Genomic DNA, 11845 nt, shown 5'->3' on the forward strand with positions numbered 1-11845 from the left:
TTCTCCTCCTCTCCCATCCTTTATCCTCTACGATCCGGATGCCGGTGACAGTGTCCTCCTCGATAGTGGGCTCCGTAACTATCCTTCCATCAACTCATTCGCCATGCTCCCCCTCAACCTTGCACCAGTTGGACGGCGAAGCCCTAGGAGACAGACATGGTCTAGAGGTGGCTAGCTTCATAGCAGATAGACTGTTGAAAGATGGCCATAGAGTCGAGGTGAATGGGGCTGTCGAAGATGCGGTGGAGGGCGGCGGTGTGGGAGGGGGCATTGGGGAAGACAGGCTCAATGATGTCGACATGATGGAGGGAGACGAACAGGGCCATGGGGTGTGCAGCAAGGAGGCTGAGCAGGTCGCCATAGATGTCAAACTGGTGGAAGCATGAGTGGTGGGTGAGGGGATGCTGAGCTCCACCATGCAGGCCTTGATACGATCGTTGCTACCATAGAGAGCCGCATAGTAGTGGAGGCAGCGGTCCTGCATGCCGATGAAGGTAGCAGCTGACGGTGAACCCATTGCGGCCATAGGCCATGCTGTAACAGAAGTAGATGGTTTGGAGGTGGTTCTCGAAGATGGAGCCAATGTAGTATGACTGGCGGTGGCCAAATTGGGAGAGGATATTGACCAAGTTGTCGAGGACGAAGAGAGTCACTACAAAAAAAATTTAACTATTAACGATGATTAATTATTATTGTTAATAGTTATTTTACTGTTGCTAGCGACTGTTTACCATCGCTAGTTGATGGTCGAAATATTTTAGTAGCTAATTGTCCTCTGTCACTATTTGTTTCCTTATTTTTCAATAAAATTTAAAAAAATTTAAAAATAATTAATGATGAATTTGTTGTCACTAATACTGTCACTAATAAGTATTAACGATGACTCAAGCCGTCGGTAATGCCATCAATGATATTTAATTTTATTTTTTAAAAAATATTTATAATAATATTTTATTATTAACGACGGTAAAGCTTTCACTGATGCTGTTGGTAATAGTTAATTTTATTTTTTTTAAAAAAATATAATAATATTTTTAAAATTTATTTTAATTAATCATAATCAATTATGGTTCCTAGCACCTATTATCATTAAAATCCAAAGATAATACGACAATCACAAATAAAAAATTAATTATATTATATTAAAAATATAAATTATATAATTTTATAAGAAGTATCAAAAAAATATAATATATTTAGATAAAAAAAATCAGATCAGATCCTTCTCGTCATCCTCCTCATCCTCCTGCTCCTCTCCAACAGCTGGTGGAAGAGAGCCAGATATCCTAGCATCTTAAAATGAAGAAAAATAAAATATTGTTAATAAGTTTCGATATGGAGGTATATCTTTCTTTACAGAGGCGTATCTTTCGATACACTTCTTCGATTCTTAAATAAATTATTTTTACACATTTTATTCGATGATACAGAATTATAGATACTCTCGGCTCATTAATTGGATAGTTAGATTGAATTTTTAGCCCCTAGATCTCTTTCTCCGACTTAAGCCTAAAAATGTGAAGCTTTTAAATATGAAAACTTAAAACAAGTAAAAAAATTTACTAATAGAATTATCTGATGTGATGGTTAGGATAATGAGCCCAGCTGATCGTGCAGTTGCAGGTCTTGAAGAATTTTCACGACTGTATCGTAGACAGCATCTTGGAAGCTCTGAGATCGCTAGCTCAAAAACCTATGGACGACCTCCTCCATATGTGCATCGCTTCAAGTCTGAAACGTCGAGGTATGTGATGATGCTGAAGAGTATCGAACTGCTAAAGAATCAAAGCTGTGGCCAAATCTTATAACCCGACTCTTACTCACCCCTCTAATGATCCTGAGCCATCCCTCAAGGTTAAGAAGGGGCTGAGTGGATGGGTCATCACCGTGCCGCACAACGACGTACTCCACATAATCCATTTACACAGTTCAGAAATACATTAGTTCTAATATATATCAGATCTTATAACTTAATAAATATAGTTTAAAATTCTTGTCGCGATCTATCATGATCTAGAATCTAAATAATCATCAATTCTTTTAGACTGATGTGTGATCTCCCATAACTGCAGCTGGCCTAATGGATGACCTAGCTACCATGTCTACAATAAGTAAATAATAAAATTAAATTAATTAAAACATACATATAAGAATTTCTACAATTCTAGTGAAGAGTTTTGATATAGATTTCTTACCAGTCTGCTGGCCACAACATGTGTGCTGATGGAGCCACTCGGATGCCTGATTGGATCCTGCTGGATGATTCAATTTTGTCAGACCTTCTACCATCTACTGATGTACTCTTCATTTCTTTACTGATCACAGAGGGCCTCCTATATGTCTGCTCGCATCCAGTGTCCCCATAGGACTTTCAATCCGATGTTGACTGAAAATCAGAATGCTTGATGGCAGACTATCGTAGCCTATGTAGCCTATCTCAAAACCTATATGTGGCCACCTATTTGAAGATCGATGGCCAGCCTCCTCATTCTGAGGAGATAAGAATCGGTAGTATCCCTGTAAATAAAAGCAAGCATGTGTTAATAAATAAAATACAAACCTATCTCAAATTATTAAATTAAACATCTTTGACTTATTTGGAACATCTCCTAGTTTGCATCACAAGCCCCCAATGATCAACTGAAGAACTCGTTCATCGGCCCCTACATCAATCATCGGATGATCCTGATAATCTCATGAGGCATGGAGCTATCTGTAAATGTACTGCAAAATTAATTTTAAATAATAAATATTAGACTATATAATGGCTAAATTTTAAATATATTTGGTAAAGATATAATACTTATGATCGACTTTGAATGTGGATAAACTCTCTATCCTCCAATCGAGTTGAAGGTGCCGTGAGCTGGATGGGTCCTCTACCACGCCTTTGTGTCTGGAAGTCGGTCACTGGTGCATGTGACTGTGGGGTCACTGGTGACCCCTTGTCCTCCGAATCTGAGCACAAAATATCTAATATAAAAAATATTATATTAGTTAGCAAAGGATAAAATAACATAAACGAGAATATTTAAAGTGTTAGAATTTACCGTAAGGTATGAGAGGTGTAGAACCCTACGAGCTGGCAGCATGATCGCTCTCTCCTTGAGAGCTCTGTCCTCTGCTAACATGGCTCCGATCTCTAGAAGGCATGATGTATAATCTCTGAAAATAAAAATAAATAGATTCATCAAATTAATTATATAATTATGGATGGTAATGAAAGATTTAAAATGATTCAAGAATTATATACTTAGCACTACTCATCGACCTCTTCAGATGTCTGGTATCCTTCGGATTCTTCTTCCAATTCTTCCTCTTCTTCCACTTCTTCTTCTTTTTCCATCTCTTCCTCTTCTTCTAGTCCTTCTTCTTCTTTTTTTTCTTCTCCTTCTTAGATAGGATTATCCTTTAAAACACAATCAATTGGATCTACCTCCTCATGTTGGCCATCATGTACGAAAATTTCTGAAGCATCCAACTTGGCATCTATTGAAGACCAATGAAACCCTAATATTTCATTCTCCTGAAAGTATTCTGATAATTGGAGCTATTCTTCTTCTTCGAGTGCGCAATGAATGGCTCGAGACTTAACCATACATACAGTCTATCAATCTTTCCTTTTTCTCTCCCTTGATGGAAAAAAAATATAATATACTTGAGCAGCTTGTTGGACTAGCACAAAGGGGTCATTAACATATGCTTTTAATTTATATTTAATTTCAATAAGTCTATACCGTGGATTAACCTTCATACAATTATCGAATCAAACCATCGACACTTAAACAGAATGATACTATTATCACCTAAGGGGTAGCTCAACTTGATCACTTCTTCAAAGATCCCATAGTAGTCACTCTCTGCCTTAGTATCAAACCAGCTGCCCTTATACATATATCGCTATTCATTGTACTTTTATATTCTCCATATTACTACATGTAAAATTTGAAACCATTTACATTACAGCCGTTATAACATGTTATGTACTTTGCTGGTATGTAACCTAATGGCCTTAGCTTCCTAGGTATGGATTTGCTTACCAGTTGATGGAACTAATTTATAAAATTCTATGAGTGCTAAGTGAAAATTTTTTTATCGCTTATCATCAGATTGTCCCGTCTTAACATCTCATCATATTGCCTATACATATAAGTACAGTATGATAAATGATTAAAGAGTTGAGATTGTGATGGCTACTCACTCAACATATGGATCGACCTCTGCATAGTTTAGCAAAACATATATCTTTGCCTGTTGAAGTTTAGCATCAGTCAATATCCAACGAACCTCGTGGCCAAATTCACAAGCAGGATAGATAAATATTGAGATCTGTACCTCTGATCTCTCACCACTATCATCATGTCGATCCACTTGAGTCAGCTTTATTTGCACACTGAGGTTAAAATAGTATCGACTGAAATTTAAATTTTTTTTATTATATAAGCCTCCACAATAGAACCTTCGATTCGGATATTGTTTTTCACTTTTTTCTTGAGACTGTGCATGTATCTTTCAAATGGATACATCTACCTATATTGTATGGGTCCCTCTATCCTTGCTTTATACATCAGATAAATCACGAGGTGCTCCATGGAGTCAAAGAAGCTAAAAGAAAATATCTTCTCTAACTTGCATATGGTTTCTATACTGCTAGTCTCAAGATTGGAGATATGATCAGTAGATAGTTCGATAGCATAAATATCTCTGAAGAAAAGATTAAGCTCAGTCAAAAAATTCTATATAAAGTTGTGAAGGAGATCATACCAAGCCTATGGGAGTAATCGTTGCATGAAGACATGACAGTCATGGCTCTTTAGCCCATAGAATCTACAATCTTTGATATTGATCCACCGAGCTAGATTACTTGCATAACCATCTAAAAATTTAAAACTTTTACACCATTCATAAATATTCTTCAACTACTTTCTTTTTAAGGTATAAGATACTTTCGGCTTCAGAAATTTTTCAGATGACACCTCAATCAGCTCTAACTGAGAATGTTTGCATATATTCTTCATATCTACTCGGACCTTGGGATTATCCTTCGTCTTACCCTTGACATCTATAATAGTATAGAAAATATTATCAAATATATTCTTCTTAATACACATGATATCAAGATTATGACAGATCAAATTAATGGATCAGTATAGTAATTTTTAGAAGATACTTTGCTTCACTCAATTATGAGTTCTACCGAACCCCTGAGGCTTCTGCTTGTTAAATAGCATGCCAAATGGGACTTCGTTCAATTGGGATATCTTCTAAAATACTTCCATATCATTGAGGTGCGGGGGTGTATGGTCCTTTTCTATCTTATTCCTCTTGAAACTGTCCTGCTGCTTTTGAAAAGGATGATGCTCGGAAAGAAATTGGCAATGACAATCGAACCAGCAGGGCTTACGACCATGCTCAAGCTGAAATAATTTTATATTTTCCATGCAATAGGGATATGAAAGCTTCCTATGAGTGCTCCATCTTGACAATATTCCATAAGTAGAAAAATCGCTAATAGTCCATATCAATGTAACTTTCATTACAAAATTTTGCTTTTTCGATGTATCAAAAGTACGTATGCCATCGAATCATAAGAATTTTAGCTCATCAATAAGAGGCTTTAGATATACATCAATGCTTCTATCAAGATGTCGTAGTCCAGGAATGAGTAATGTAAGAAAGATGTTATATTCTTTCATGCACATTCAAGGTGAAAGATTATATAGTGTAATAAAAATTGGCCGACATGAATAAGGGGCCATTGCATGATTAAATGGTGTAAAGCCATCCATAGATAGATCCAATCGGATAATATATGATTCTTGAGCAAATAAAGGATGACAAGTATCAAATTACTTCCATACGTCGTTGTCCGATGATGACTCATCATATCAGAGTACTTGTGAATCTTTTTTTTATGTCATCTCATCTACTCGACAGTACTCTTAGACAAGTAGAGCCTTCGTAGCTTAGGAGCGAGCAAAAGGTATTGAAGAACCTTATATGCTATGCCCTTCTAATTTTTAATCTCTTGCCTTGGCTTAAATTGGCTTTCACTGTATATATCATATAAGCTCTTCAGTTGCTCCTCCTTATAAAAAAGCATGAAATCATTACAGCATGTATCTATCTTCTCATATCCCATGTCTAATCCTTTCATCATTTTTTTTGAAGCATATAAGCTCCTAACAAGCTTCTCATCCTTGAGTAGCATCTTTTTTATTATTACTACCATCCTATCATAACAATTGATCGTCATATTAAACTTAGCCTTCAAATTCAATAATTCTGATACAACTAATAATATAGTGTATATTTCATATTCCGACCATAGTGGTTCATCAGCATCTTTCAGCATATGGTAGAAATCATCGCTGTCAGCTTCTAGATCATCCTTTATATCTTAGTTAAATTTTGGATCAGCCACATCTATAACCATTTCTACCATTCTATCTGTGTCCCTGTCTTGCTCGCTTCTAACCCTTACAATTTTTTTTTTACGTCTCCTCATGCAGGTACCAATGCTTGTAGTTGGGTATAAATCTACTCTTATACAAATGAATATAATTGTATCCCTATCAAATATTTTTATATTGCTACATCTATTACAAAGGCAACAAACTCATCTTTGATGTAAGAGTGCTGCATTCCTAAAAGCAAAATCCCAAAAATAGTCTACACCCTCCTTATATTCAGCAAAAATCACCCCATCAAATACTTGACGATCCATCCAACTACGGTCCATGATACACTATTTAAAAATTCTATATATACATAAATACAAAGCAACTGCTAATTAATTATTTTATTATTCAAAATGACTTACATAGTAAAGGCATCCTATCATTAACTAATAGGTATGAAAGTTCTATCCCATTCAAAAAATATATTAATTCTATAGATCAATTATATTAATCAAATAATATGCCACTGGGGTAGAAAAAAATTTCGATCATATTTTTTCTTAGTTCTCCCCATATGGCTGAAGATATATGGAGAGAACTAAAGAAAAATATTATTCAAAATTTTTTTCAAACCCTCAGCATACTGTTTGATTACTATAATGACCTATAGAATTACTTATATTTTTTAAACTATCCATACTAGACAATCAATTGACCAATATACATAATTCTTCTATCCATATAAAAATATATAAATATACGGATACAGTAGAATATATACATTAATCATAAGCTGGGTCTATGATTCCATATAATTCAAATTTTTTAAAAATCAATACATAATTAATTATTTAAATTAACACCCAATTATGGTATGTTGTTGAATATGCACTCAGCCCTTGCACGAGGACTAGCTGCCCTAGACACCGGTTGGGACTCCAGATCCGAGCACGTAGGGCATGCCCTGATCCAGTATTTGCAATGCTACCCAGCACCTTCCATCGGTCTAAGCATGCCCTAGACACCTTGGATGCCACTTGGGACCTAAAGCCTGAGCGCGCAAGGCACGCCCGGACCCCATGTTTGTAAGGCAACCCAGCACCTTCCATCAGCCTAAGCGTGCAGGTCACGTAAGGGTTGGATGTCTTGGATGCCAGCTGGGACCCGAGCACGTAGGGCACGCTCCGACCCCGTATTTGCAATGCTATCGCGCACCTTCCTTCGATTCGAGTGCTCTGCATGCCGAGATCCAAATCATATGCTTTTAATTAATTAATTAATTATCTAACTAATTAATTAAATTAATATTTAATTAATTAATTTTTAATATATAATTAAACTTAATTAACATAATTTAAATAAAAAAATAATTTTTAGTAATGATATTAGCCGTCACTGATGCCATTGTTAATACTCACAATAGAAGGCGAGTTGGCACGTAGAAACTGAGGGGTAAGAGAACGGCTAGGGACAGGACACTGACTTGGGGACGAGATGTTGGCTCGGGGATATGGTTGCGGAGACAAGGGCACAGGGAGGGGGCTGCGGGAAGGCGGTGTAGGTTGGGGCCATGGGGTCAGGCCGACAGGATGGGGCCATGGGCTACGGTCAGCAGGGGAGGGGCTGTGGGGTTGGGCTAGCGACGTCGGGGTTAGCGGGGTTGGGGTGGTTGTGGGCATGGAGGGATATGGGCTCGGGTCCATGGGGTCAGGGTGGCTACGGGCATGGAGGGATGTGGGTTCGAGGCTGCACGATCGAACCAACGATGTTGGGGTCGGTGGGGTCAGAACGACTGTGGGCATGGAGGGATGCAAGCTCGAGGTCGGGGGATGCCGGAGGGATGGGGCGTTTGGCCACTGGCGAGAGGATGAGTTGCCGGTGAGAGGATGGGGTGTTTGGGCACTAACGAGAGGAGAGGATGAGGGAAGCGGAGGGAAGGGGAGTTTGGGCACTGGCAAGAGGGGGTTGAGGGGGGTTTGGGTGCCGATGAGAGGAGGGAAGAGGAGAGAGTGAGGAGTGTGTGAGAGAAATTTTTTTCCGCCCACACTTGGATATGTGTAGCGAAGTATTAGCGACGGCAAGTCACCATCGCTAATGCCATCAATAAAGCTATTAATGATGGCAAAATCTATCACTAAAAAATGGATAGCCATCGCAAATACTTTTATCAGAGAAAAAAATATCTTTTCATAATTTTTTAAATAATTTTTTTTAAAAATTATTAGCGATGATGAAGAACCGTCGCTAATACCATCGATAAAACTATTAGCAACAGCATATTTCATTGCTAAAAATAAAGAGTTATCGCTCATATGTTTAATTATAATTATAATCAAAAAAATTTTTAAAAATTTCAAATTTAGTAGCGATGGCTTCTAGACCGTCTCTATACCATATATTAGAGATGGCATAAATACCGTTGCTAAAAGTAGTTGCTAATAACTTTAATATTTTAAAAAATTATTAATATTTTAAAAATATTAATTTTAAAATTTAAAATTTATATTCATCATTCATTATCTAAATAACTATCATTAGAGTATTGTCACAAACGATCGCTTCGATCCGATAGCCTTAGGTATGTTGATTATTAAAATTTAATTTCGACAATCACAAATGATCGCATAATAATTTAATAGATAAAAATTACTGATAGATCTAAAAATTTATAATGATGATCTAGATAATATTTGTAGCATACTATCAAAATTTTATCTCAATCGGATATCATTATCATGATCAATTTAGCATGAAATAATTTGGACCGTTAAATAAAAAATAAGTAATTAAAAGATCAAACGATGTTCGATTATAAGATAATTTTTTAAATAAATAATTTTTATTATTATTTTGATCATTTGTCCAAACTTGATCATAAAATTTAAATCACACATATATAAATGATCTAAAACTATATATCTCTTGATACTTATTCTTAAAATCCTTAAGTAATTATACTTGTGCTTTTGTAAGATCTGTGTAATATAGATGATTTATACACATACGATTTAAATTTTATGAACACCATCATATAAATGATTAAAATAATAATAAATATTATTTATCTAAAAAATCATCTTAATCAGACGTCGTTTGATCTTTTGATCACTCATTTTTTATTTAACGATCAAAATTATTTCATACTAAATTGACTATGATAATAATATCTGATTAAAATAAAATTTTGATAGTGTGCTATAAATATCATCAAGATCATCATTGTAAGTTTTTGGATCTATCGGTGGTCTCTATCTATCAAATCATCATGCGATCGTTCGTGATCATCGAAATTAAATTTTATTGATCGACATAGTTAGGACTATCGGATCGAGATGATCTTTTATGATGATATTTTAATGATAATTATTTATATAATAAATGGTGAAGATAATTATTTACCATCATTAATAAGTTTAATATATAAATTTTTTTATTTTTTTGCAACGATAACTTCCATTGCTAATAGTGCCATTGCTAATGATTATTAGTGATGGCTTGTTTTATCGCTAAGACTCTTTTCATCATTGCTAATAAGTTTAATAAATATTTTTTTTTGAGATGGCTAAATCCATCGCTAATAGGGCTATCTCTAATAATCATTAGCGATGGCAAGCGCCATCTCAATATCTTTTTTGTCATCATTAATAAGTTTAATAAATTATTTTTTTATGATATCTTATTTTTTATCATTATTTTTTATCGATAAAAATTATTATTAGAGACGACAAAAATACCATCGCTAAAAATATTATTAGCGATGAAATTATTGTTGTTGGTAATTTTATTGCTAATAACCTTTATTGGCGATAGCAAAAACACCGTTGCTAAAGGCCGTCGCTAATCCCTTAATTTTTTGTAGTGAGTGTCGTTGTCACCCATGATGAACCATCAGACATTATATAAGTTGAGGTGGTATATCTCAGAGACGATGCGGGATATGCGGATGGTAGAGCGGCTACCTTTCTGGTGGGTATAGGGGTAGCGGGTGGTGTCACCAGTTGCCTTTTTGGTGGAAGCGGGCGGTGTCACCAGCTACCTTTTTGGTGGGTATACGGGAAGCGGGCTATGTCATTGGAGAGCTTGAGAGGGGGCTAGTTGCGGAGGTGGAGTTGTTGAACTCCTTCATCAACTTGTCGAGCCAAACAAAGCCTTGCATCTAATGGGGGCACCACCAAAGCTTGATATAGTCCTTGCATCCATTCTAGAGGCTAGCTGAGGCCACGATCCTAAAAACTACATGCTGAAGTCCCATGGCCGCCACAGCACAGGCGGCTGTCCTGGTGGTGGTGACATTGGTGGTTGAGGCAGTAGCATGGATGGAGAAACTAAAGGAGAAAAGGTGGAGGATTGGATCGGCGATAGTGGGGGTGGTGGTGGTGGTGGAGCAAGAGAATTCATGGTGAGCAAGGGAAGAGGGGTGCAAGAGATTGATAGTATAGATATCATAGATGAGGGAGAGATGATGGCTGAGATCATGGTCTGCAATGGGCCCCATCCTTGACTGCACTGTCGGGATTACGTGCGGCCATGGTGACCTTTGCTTATCATTTATTTGAGACTATTTTGATTATTTCAAAAATTTATTATGATGTGGCAATTAGATCCAAATTAATATTGACGGATTGTCTAACAGCGTGGGTTAGATTACAGAGTTGACTAAAATATGAAGAGTATAAGATTTTAGAAACTAGTGGGTGCAATTATAATTTTGACCTAATCTTAGGGAGTTTTTGAAATTTATCCCAAAAAATAATGAAAAGAAAAAGAAAAAGATGAGGACTTGTTGCTGCTATGATCGATTTGGCTCCAGATGATGAGATAAGCGGTGAGCTGGAGAGCTAAGGGTGGTGATCCAAGGATTCAGATAGTTGGCCAGAAACCTTGAATTGGTTAATGATTGTTGGATCTTTGCTCCAACCTCTTAACACCACAGGTAGAAAAAGTCCACTTGCCAAGGGTTTTTAGGTGGGGATCCTTCGATGCCTAGGTCAAATCATCTCAAGATAATAGTGGAGCTTTTGGGTAGAAGGCAAAGAGAGAGAGATATTGAGAGTTTGAGTCAGCCCGTGAGAAAGAGGGGAGGAGGAGAGAGCGCTAGAGTCTCGATTATCCTCTCTCTATGCTCAATGAGGACTTGACACTAGATTGGACTCGACTTATCTAGAGGTCCCCTTAGGAGTGGTTTATGTAGATGAAGGTTGGAGCCCATTGTGTTTGGGAATTTGGGATATGTGAGGGAGGCTGTTGAGGCTAACCACTTGTATGTCTGAAAGATACAATCCAATAAGATGTAGATCTCATGATTATGGAGGTCATTCCACCATTATGGACTAACTGTAATCAAGTAGGGAGGTTTGGGCATCTCTGCACACCTTGTGAAGTAACCACATGATGGGAATTAGTTGGCTGAGATGAAGGGCTACATGGCTAGTTCGTATCAGACA

At 36.7% G+C, this 11845-nt stretch overlaps 1 pseudogene; it reads right to left on the reverse strand.

Annotated features, from left to right (window-relative positions):
• LOC105032892 (uncharacterized) lies at window positions 1-10896 on the reverse strand (annotated as a pseudogene).
• Between the last annotated feature and the right edge of the window lie 949 nt (window positions 10897-11845).

The sequence above is a fragment of the Elaeis guineensis genome, chromosome 1 (genome assembly GCF_000442705.2).
Source record: "Elaeis guineensis isolate ETL-2024a chromosome 1, EG11, whole genome shotgun sequence".
In the NCBI taxonomy this organism is placed as follows: Eukaryota; Viridiplantae; Streptophyta; class Magnoliopsida; order Arecales; family Arecaceae; genus Elaeis; species Elaeis guineensis.